Source organism: Benincasa hispida, chromosome 11, assembly GCF_027475165.1.
Source record: "Benincasa hispida cultivar pf3 chromosome 11, pf3_genome.v1.1, whole genome shotgun sequence".
NCBI classification, from domain to species: Eukaryota; Viridiplantae; Streptophyta; class Magnoliopsida; order Cucurbitales; family Cucurbitaceae; genus Benincasa; species Benincasa hispida.
The window spans coordinates 55,774,689-55,785,800 of record NC_143488.1 but is presented as its reverse complement, the minus strand read 5'-3'; the positions used below and the strand labels follow the sequence as shown (position 1 = coordinate 55,785,800).

At 39.9% G+C, this 11,112-nt stretch overlaps 1 non-coding gene across 1 annotated transcript; it reads right to left on the bottom strand.

Annotated features, from left to right (window-relative positions):
* Positions 1 to 10,796: 10,796 nt before the first annotated feature.
* On the bottom strand, positions 10,797 to 10,903 carry LOC120092321 (small nucleolar RNA R71). The gene has a single exon (XR_005486027.2). It is a non-coding gene; the product is annotated as a small nucleolar RNA R71 (small nucleolar RNA).
* Between the last annotated feature and the right edge of the window lie 209 nt (positions 10,904 to 11,112).

Below are 11,112 nucleotides of genomic sequence, written 5' to 3'. Positions count from 1 at the left end.
AGTATAAAGCTAAGTGAATGCTCATAATATGCATTTACTATCAACACTGTATAAACACACAATAATCTTTATTTATCAAAGCAACATAACACTCACGATATATCGGAACTATATTGCTATAACACTCACACTATGTGTTAATGGTCAAAGCTATAACACTCACGACATATGTTAACTATCAAAACTATAACACTCACCTTAATTGCTTAGGAGTCTTTCTAATAGTTCCTTTTTCTACCTTGGGCTCTCTTTTTACCCCTAGAATCCAGATCCAACTTACAGCTTAGATTACTCATAGTTTTAAACCTTATTTTGAGATACTTCCTTCTACAAAACTATTCTAAAATATCTCAAGAAGCTTACCATAAAATCTTAGCTTATAACTTTTCATGGTTTAGCCGAAATCATCAAAACATAAATACTGGCCCAGCTTACCCGATAGCTCGACCCCTCTATCTTTTCTCATTCTCCAGCCCAATTTCTTAGAGCTTCTTCTCCAGCAGCCTTACCATGAAAACTAGACTCTCTTATCTTTCAGATGGCTCTAGAATTACATGAAACGCTTGAGTAGATTGGGAGATCTCCTCGTCTCAAGTTGATGCATTCTCCTCCACCCTCACTATCCAATGCACACTACTCTCCCCCTCTCTTTACGAATTTTATGATTTGTGATTTGAAAATGAAATCCCAAAGGCTCTATTTATAAGCATCCAAACCTCCTATGGTGTTGAGACCACCTACTTGGCTGCATTGCCAAATGTTTAAACCTCCCTTTATCAACGTAGACTGACTTCACCTTGGTTCAATGGTTCTTCCCAAACGCATCCAACACAATTTCTTAGGGTTTAAGAATTTCTCTTAATCGAACACCTAAATTTTAATTGATGTTTGACCTTACGTCTTCAAGCTTTGTTTGTATTCAATTTAGGATTTTCAATGCATAATCTATAAGATCATGGCCAAATTCAATGCATAAATGCCCGGTCATTCGATGCACAAGCGGTTTCCTTCGAGCGCGTGGGCGTGACGTTCGATGAGGCGTTCAGGCTGCGCTCGCTCTCTCCCACTTTCTCGTTGGTCTCGCTCTTTCCACTCTTGCTCTCTCCCACTTTCTCACTCAAACTCTCGCTTTATCCACTCTCGCTAAGGATCTCGCTTTCTCCAGCCTTATCGCTCATTTGGCTCTCAATAGTGTCGCTCTCTCCATGTTTCTCACTAAGGATCTCGCTCTCTCCACTCTCTCCAGCATCGTTCTTTCCAATCTCGCCAGCGTCGCTCTCTCTTTCTTTCTCTCCACCCTTTCTTTCCGACTTCGCTCTCTCCCAGTCTCTCGCTCAGCCAATCTCGCTCTCTCTCATTCTCTCGCTGCCTCCACTCTCGCTGGTGTCGCTCTCTCCACTCTCATTCTTTCCAATCTCATTAGCTACTGTGAATATGTTTTATCTCTGTGCAACTTCCACATGAATTTTCCCAAATAATTTTCTATATTTTCTTCAGTTCTTCAATTCTTTCCTCACTATTTAGGATTTAAGTCTTCAAGGTTTTCTCTTCTTTTTATCCTTTTAGGGTCCTCACTATTCGTACTCTAGGATCAAATATGGTTATCATAACTATAATACCTAACCATTATAGTTTACATTCACTCTTACTAATTGTTGATCCACAGAAGGTGACAATTATTACAGTTATTATGACAATTGTAAAATTATTAGATTATTTACATAACATAGGATTTAACTTTCTCCTAATTAACCCTTAAATCACTTACTTAAGTAGGAAAATGGAGATCCGGGTTCCACAGGATAAGTCTTAGAACTATGAGTAATCTGAGCTTTATATTAAATCTAGATTTTAGGGGTTCAAAAGGGAGCCCGATGTAAACAAAGAACTTCTAGAGAGAAAAGTTCCTAGATGATCAAGGTGAGTGACTAAAATATTTGACTAAATATTTACAATGTTTTAAAGAAACCATGTTTTAAAGAAATATTATTCTCATGCCAGCTAGTTTTACAAAGTAATTTCCAAGCAAACCATGAGTTATGTTTTAAATGCATGCATGTATGAAAATTTTATTGAAAAGCTATTTATGTGTGTTTAAATAGACCCAGCATACGTTAGTATCTTTAAAGACATGTTTTCTATGCATTATTCTTTACATGCTTAAAAAGGAAGTCATTTATGACTAGTTCTACTTGAAACGCGATACCGAAGGACAGTTGAGAAGGTATCTGAGCAGTTCGATATTGAAGGACAAGTTTATAGAAGGTATCTGAGCAGAAGTACCCAAAAATATGACGGTACTTAGTATGACCCCATGTACGTAGGTAGTTAAAGTCAAAGATTGAGCAAAAGAGTTCTCTCTTGACTAGCAGTCAGAGATTGAGCAAAAGGGTTCTCTCTTGACTAGTAGTTGATGTTGGGATTTAACCGCAGCAGGGTTATTCTCAACTAAGAAACAGTTTTAATGTTTTCTGATAAAAATGGCTTTATATGTATTATGCTTGGAAAATGTTTATACAGCAGTACAAGGTTACCGTAGAAGTTCATATTTCAGTTTAATCTCTTTATTGAGACTATTGCATGAGAATCAGTTATCTTTCTTAAGTCACTTACTAGGCTAGCAAGCTCACCCCGTCTTCAAATGTTTTCCTTTCCCCCAAGTAGCGGTCAAATCCTCAGAAGACAGCTCTGCATCTACTCTACCACTAAAGGACAAAGATATCGTAACTCGTCTGTTAAGTGGTTACTGTAAATATTGTACACATGTTATAGTTGTTCATATAGGGACTACGATTTTGGGCATCAGGACTTGTGAAACTAGTAATGTAATCACTTTAAATATGTTGTATTTTTTAATTAATAAATTTTTGGCCTAAGAGGCATCCGCTGTATATGAGTTTATACATTGGTATCAGAGTTATTTCGGTAAGAGTTATTAGGCAGTAAATGTCAACAAAAGGGTTGATAACTGCTGCAGTCATGTCCTTTCCTAGGATCAGAGAGTAGTCTGGGACGGAGTGTGACAGTTTGGTATCAGAGCAAAGGTATATGTAAACCTTGGGAAAAGGTTGAGAATAAAGTTTGAGTTTATACTAGCTTAGTATCAAAGCATGATATTTGGGTGAAAGAGAGAGTTCATGCATTAGATTAAGTCTCATAAGAAAGTCTCTAACATGTGTACTTAATAATTAGGCAAAGATGCTGAGGAAAAGTGGTAGGCTGAGCAGGCAGACTAAGAAGAGGAATGTTGACCCTACCAGCGGAGGTCCTGAAGCTAGACAAGACCCAGATCCGAAGGGGAAGAGAGTTAGAGACTTAGCAGGTCAAGAAGCGACTTCTGCAAATGAGTCGAGTACCCCACGGGTAGATGTAGATCCCTAGATGGAGGATCGAGTATTTGATAGAATCTCCCAGAGATTGGCGACAAGTGTAGGATCGATTTAGACCGATCTAGAGAAGAAATTTGGCGTCGAGAGGCTGAAAGCTTTAGGTGCCACGACGTTCAATGGAGCTATAGATCCAGTAGATGATGAGGTCTGGTTGGACTTGATTGAGAAATGTTTTAATGTTATGAGATTCCCTGAGGACCGTAAGGTCAGGTTAGCGGCATTCTTACTGTAGAAAAGGGCTGAGAAATGTTGGAAAGTGATAGAGGCCAGAAAAAGTAGTTTAGAAACTATGACTTGGCCTGAGTTTAGACAAGTATTTAAGGATAAATACTACCCTAATGCTTTTAAAGAAGCAAAGAGGGAGAAGTTTCTTAGGCAAACTCAGGGATCGATGACGATTGCTAAGTACGAGCAAAGATTTATAGAGTTATCTCAGTATGCTCTTTCTATCATTGCAAAAGAGAAAGAGAGATGTAGAAGATTTGAGAATGGCCTAAGAAGAAAGATACGTACACCCGTTACCTCTACATCTAATTGGGTGAATTTTACTCAGCTAGTTGATACCGTTATCAGAGTTGAGCGAAGTGTAGCGAGGGAAGATATACTCCAGCCAGGTGCAGGACAGTTCAAGACGCCTGGAGAAATGAGAGGTAAGAGTTTTAGACCCCCGTTCTCTGGACATTCAAGAATGAGAAGTTTTGGAGGCACGAGCCAACAGGGTTCGAGTCGAAAAAGGTCAAGACCTATAACTGGACTGAATGGTAGATCAGTATCAGGTCGTATTAGCGAGTTAGTAGCTAGTATAGGAAGGAGACCACTTTGTGCAAACTGTGGTAAGAGCCATACAGGAGTATGTTATGGCAATAGGAATTTGTGCTTTCAGTGCGAACAAGCGGGGCACTTCAAGAAAGATTGTCCCCAGATAGGTCATGGAACACAGGGGGAACAAAGAGAAGTTACACAGGTTGTAGACCAACCTAGAGCGACCGGAGCTAGAGGTGAGGGCTCCGGTGCAGCTAGACAGAAAGGGGTAGCTGGACGACCCCAACAGCAACAACAACAACAACAACAGCTGGGTAGAGTATACGTTGCGACACACCAGGAAGCAGAAGAGGCTCTAGATGTTGTAATTGGTACGATAAATTTATGTAATTAGTCGGCTTATGCATTATTTGATCCTGGTGCTACACACGCATTCATATCTAGCATGTGTGCATTGCATATAGATAGAGTGCTTCAGCGTTTGAATGAGGATTTGTTTATCTCTATGCCTATAGGAGATACTCTAATTGTACATGAGTATTACAGGAATTGTAAAGTAATTCTTGGGAATCAGAGTTTATGGGTTGACTTGATTCCACTAGAATTACTAGAGTTTGATGTTATCTTAGGTAGGGATTTCCTAAGTAAACACTATGCCACTGTGGATTGTTTTAAGAAAGAAATAGTGTTTAGGAAACCAGGTGAAAAAGAAATAACCTTGGTAGGAAGTAAAAGAATACTTCCAGGAAGTTTAATATCGGCAGTGAAGGCTAGGAAGCTGCTGAGTAAGGGATGTGAAACTTATTTAGCCTATGTAGCAGTTTCACAGGATAAGAAGCTAAGACCTGGAGATGTACCTATGGTACAAGAATTCTTAGATGTGTTCCCTGAATAGTTACCAAGCTTACCACCTGACAGGGAAAATAGAGTTTACTATCGAGTTAGTTCCAGGTACAACATCTATATCCCAGGCACCATATAGTATGGCACCAACAGAACTGAAGGAGTTAAAAGTTCAATTACAGGAAATTGTGGATAAGAGGTACATTAGACCCAGTCTGTCGCTTTGAAGAGCACCAGTCTTGTTTGTCAAGAAGAAAGACGATACTCTTAGATTATGTATAGACTATAGACAATTGAATAAGGTGACCATTAAGAATAAGTACCCATTGCCTCGTATAGATGATCTCTTTAATAAGTTAAAGGGAGCCACGGTGTTTTCTAAGATAGATTTCAGATTAGGTTATCACCAGTTGAGGGTGAAAGACACAGATGTTCCAAAGACTGCATTCAGAACTAGGTATGGACATTATGAGTTCCTAGTAATGCCGTTTGGAATAACGAATGCTCCTGTGGTATTTATGAACTTGATGAATAGGATATTTCATCTTTATCTGGATCAATTTGTGATAGTTTTCATAGATGATATACAAGTATATTCTAGTACTGCAGAAAAGCACAAAGAACATCTGAGGATGGTGTTGCAAATGCTAAGGGAAAAGAAGTTATATGCCAAGTTTAGTAAGTGTGATTTTTGGTTAAACCAAGTTGTATTCCTTGGGCATATAGTTTCAGCGGACGGAGTTAGCATAGATTCCCAAAAGATAGAAGCAATAGTCGACTGGGAACAACCCATGAATGTAACAGAAGTACACAGTTTTCTGGGTTTATCAGGTTATTACAGGAGATTCGTGGAGGGCTTTTCTAAGATAGCTCTGCCATTGACAAACTCTACCAGAAAAGATGCAAAGTTTGAGTGGTCACCAGAATGCAAGCACAATTTTCAAGAGTTGAAACACAGGTTAGTATCAGCACCAGTGTTAACTTACCTACATCGGATAAAGAGTTTGAGGTTTATTGTGATGCATCCCAACAAGGGTTAGGATGTGTGCTGATGCAGGAAGGAAAGGTAGTAGCATATGTTTCTCGTCAGTTAAAGAAGCATGAATGTAACTACCCTACGCACGATTTAGAGTTAACAGTAGTTGTGTTAACTCTAAAGTTGTGGAGACATTACCTGTTTAGTGAGCGTTGTCATATACTCATTGATTATAAAAGTCTGAAGTATATCTTTGATCAGAAGGAGCTAAACTTGAGACAGAGAAGATGGATCGAGTTGATCAAAGATTATGACTGTACAATTGATTACCACCCAAGTAAAGTAAACGTGGTAGTTGATACTCTAAGTTGAAAGACCATATCAGCTAGAGCTACTATCTGTTCAGTGAAAGGTGCACTGATACATGAGTTGTATAATGCTAAGGCAGCATTATCAGTTGGTCAAACAGGTGGTTTACTAGCTTCATTTCAAGTACGTCCTACTCTTGTAGAAGATATTATACGTGAACAACTAAAAGATTCTGATCTTCAGAAGTTAGCTGAAGAAGTAGGTAAAGGTTTGAGGACGGACTACCAGTTAAGAGTAGACAAAGTGCTATTAAAAGAAGGTAGGTATGTGTACCTAATAACTTAGCACTTAAACAGGCTATTCTGAAAGAAGCACATAGTTTGGCTTATGCTATGCATCCAAGCAGTATAAAGATGTACAAAACATTAAAGAGGTCGTACTGGTGGCCCGGTATGAAAATAGAAATAACAGAGTATGTTGACAGGTGGTTAGTGTGTCAACAAGTTAAGCCAGAAAGATAGAGGCCAGTAGGATTGCTTAATCCACTCCCAATACCAGAGTGGAAATAGGAGCATGTTATGATGGATTTTCTATTTGGGTTACCTAGGATACCAATGAGTTATGATGGTATATGGGTAATTGTGGATAGATTGACAAAGACAACTAAGTTTTTACCTGTTAAAGTTACTTTTACCCTAGACCAATTAGCTAAGTTGTATGTTGATCGAATTGCGAGTCAGTTTGGGGCTCCAATTTTGATTGTATCAGATCGAGATTCAAGGTTTACATCGAAGTTTTGGCCTAGCTTATAGAAAGCTATGGGTACCAAGTTATATTTCAGTACAGCTTTTCATCCACAGACGGATGGTCATTCTGAGCGGACCATTCAGACACTAGAGGACATGCTAAGAGCATGTGTATTGCAGTTCAAAGGTAGTTGGGATACGCATCTGTCGTTGATCAAATTTTCATATAACAACAGTTACCATTCGAGTATCGGAATGGCATCTTATGAGGCACTATACGAAAGACCATGTAGAACTCCGATATGTTGGAATGAAGTCGGTGAAAAGAAATTACAAGGTTCAGAACTTGTGCAGCAGACATCAGACAGTGTTAAGATTATAAGAGATAATCTTAAGACAGCTCGAGACAGGCAAAAGAGTTATGTCGATAAGCGGAGAAGAGAATTGAAATTTGAAGTTGGTGATAAAGTATTTCTTAAATTATCTCCGTGGAAAAGAATACTCAGGTTTGGTAGAAAAGGGAAATTAAGCCCGAGATATATTGGACCCTTACGAGATAATAGAAAGAGTTGGCCCAATGGCATATAGGTTGGACTTACCTCTAGAGTTATCTCGTATCCATGATGTGTTCCATGTGGCAATGCTTAGAAAGTATGTGCCAGATTCTACCCATGTGTTGTGAGCAACCAGTGCAGTTGAAAGAGAATTTGTCTTACGAAGAAGAATCAGTAGACATTCTTGACAGAAAAGAACAAGTCTTAAGGAATAAGACAATCCCATTGGTAAAGGTAATATGGTGGAACCATAGCACGGAAGAAGCAACATGGGAAGCCGAAGAGCAAATCAGAAACAAGTATCCACAGTAGTTTAATTGACGGGCTTGTAGCAAAATTTCGAGGATGAAATTTTCCTAAGGGGGAGGTAAATGTGAACCCTGAACTCTAATTTCTCTACTTGAGTATGTTCCTTACTAAGACCAGTATGGTGAGTAGGTTGATGTGGAAACTAATGTGTAATGGTAGAGAAAAGGGTGAAAAATTAGAAGAAAAATATGGATTTGAAAGCTTGACTCTTGGGAAAAACTTGGAAAAATTGGCTAAGTATAACCCATGCGTTGGAAGCAAGAAAATTGACTAAGTGTTGTCCATGCATTGGCCTTGATCATTTAGAGGTTATTTGGGGCGTTGAAGGAAGCCAAAGTGTGGCCAAGAGAAATGCATGCGGCAGCCAATGCCTTGAGAGGTTAGAACAACACATGCGACAACTTTAAGTTGCGCATCTAAGGGCGCTGGATGTTGGACAAGATGGTATGCGTGTATGCGGCCGAAGAAAATACGTTGATAGTATACGGTGATGCGGTGCGAGGGCATACGGTGATGTGGTGCGAGGCATGGGGTGATGGAAGGCATGCGGCGATGGACGAGGTAGTGCTACGTGATGGCATGCGACGATGCTACATGACGGATGCAATGGCATGCAGTGATGGATGCGATAGTGCTACGCGACGGTATGTGGCAACACTATGCGTTGGTGATGTGCTATGCGTTGGACATCTGAGGGCTTGTGGGCACATAGGACAAGCTAGTAGTATGCGTCGAAAGAGTGTTAGTCATTATCCTAGTTGAGCACATAGAGCAAAGGTAAGCCATGCAAAAGAGAAGGATATGCGGCCAAAGATGAGCTTTGCGAGCATCTAGCATATGTGACCAAGTTGCGTCAATTAGATGCACAAGGGAAGATTGAATGGACGCATGCGTCGATTGATGGTGTCCGGACATAGGAAGGTTGCGGCATTTTGATGGACACATTTGTGGTTAGATGACCGCATATGAGATTGGATAGACGCATGCAAGGTCGTCATCCGGACACGTGACTTGTTGGGAAGAAATCTTAAGCCTTAAGCAAATGAGGTAGACGCATAAGAGGACATGCAAAATTGAGCATTTTTTGTTGGCTAATGAAGAGGCAGACACCTTAGTTTGCGGTGATTGAAGGTTGCGTTGATAGTGTGGGGAAAAGACACTTGGACATGCGACCAAGTAGGAGGTGTCAACCTTGGAGAGTTTTTGATGCCTATAAATATGGCCAAGGACTTCTTTTCAGATCACAATTCAAAAGACATTAAGAAGAGCGTGAAACCTGATTAAACTATGTGTTGATTGAAAATCTATGCATTGGTCATAAAACTTCAAGAGGAGATGCAGTTAAACAGTGAAGTCTAGAAATAGCATCAACTTAGGACGAAGAGTTCTCCCAGTATACTCGTGGTTTGGAGTGATTCCAAAGCCATCTAAAAGCTCCACGAGTCTAGTTTTCAGGGTAGGGCTGCCGGAGAAGAAGCTCCAAAGGATCGGGCTAGAAACTGAGGAAAAGATAGAAGGGTCAAGCTGTCGGATAAGCTTGGGCCAGTCTAGAAAATTGTGTGATTCCGGCCAAACCACGAGGAGTTCTAAGCTGGTTTTAAGGTAAGCTTCCTAAGACATTATAGAGAATGTTTACAGAAGGAAGTATCATGGGATAATTCTTAGAACTATAAGTAATTTGAGCTTTAAATTGAATTTGGATTTTAGGGGTTCAAAAGGGAGCCCGAGGTAAACAAAGAATTTCTAAAGAGAAAAGTTCCTAGACGATCGAGGTGAATGACTAAAATATTTGACTAAAAATTTAAAATGTTTTAAAGAAACCATGTTTTAAAGAAAGATTATTCTCATGCCAGCTAGTTTTACAAAGTAATTTCCAAGCAAACCATGAGTTATGTTTTAAACGCATGCATGTATGAAAAGTTTACGAAAAGCTATTTATGTGTGTTTAAATACACCCAGCATGCGTTAGTATCTTTAAAGACATGTTTTCTATGCATTATGCTTTACATGCTTTAAAAAGAAAGTCATTTATGACTAGTTATACTGGAAACGCAATACCGAAGGACAGCTGAGAAGGTATCCGAGAAACTCGATACAGATGGACAAGTTTAGAGAAGGTATCTGAACAGAAGTACCCAAAAATTCACCATCACATATCATCTGAGCAGCTCGACCCTGAACTTACCAAGAAACTCAGTGGAATTTACACTTGGATTCCGCTGAGGAAACTTGAGTACTCAACGCAAATTCACCATCGCATATCATCCATAATCCACTTGATAAAATCAAGCATCAAGTTTTTGGCGTTGTTGCCAGGGACTTCGGAAAAATAGTGTGCTAATGATAATTTTTCTGATTTCTTTGCCAACTCTCAATCTCTAGTGAATTACAACCCAGAGATTGAGAGGACATTCGGACGTAGACTAAGAGACAACCGCCAACAACAAGAGAGAACACCAAGAATGGTGGAGCAACTGGCAGAAAGGGTCGCGAACACGAACAATATTATGGTCAACCCCATCCTTCTGGAGAATGATCGCAATAGACCCATTCGGGATTATGCGTCACCCAACCTCTATGATTTCTCTCCAGGAATCATGAGATCGAACATTAGATGAATCGAGGTTTGAAATGAAGTTGATAATTGTAGATGATCCAGGCCACTAGGCAGTTTGGGGGACGGCGTGGCGAAGACTCGCACACCCACCTCCGGAGCTTCATAGAGATCTGTAACACTTTTGTGTTCCCAAATATCTCTACCGAGGAAGTTCGCCTAACTTTGTTTCCATTTTCTTTGTGTGATCAGGCAAGGAAATAGGCATATTCTCTTAAACCGGGAAAGATAACTTCGTGGGAGTAGGTGGTAGAAAAGTTTATAAACAAGTATTTCCCACCAATCGAGAATGCCAAGAGAAGGAAATTAATAACAAATTTTAAACAAGAAGATGACGAATCTCTCAACGATGCCTGGGCAAGGTTCAAGCGGCTGGTAAGAGACTGTCCACATAATGGCTTACCAGATTGCCTGTAGATGGAGATCTTTTACCAAGGACTGAATCCCTCTTCGTAGACCGCTGCCAATGCGGCAGCCGCTGGTGGTCTACTCAACAAAGCATATGAGGAGGCAAAGAGTATACTTGATTGCATTTCCAAAAATCCCGAGGATTGGGGGGAAAGTGATTAGAGATTAAGAATTAAAGATAATGACGCAAATAACGGGGCCA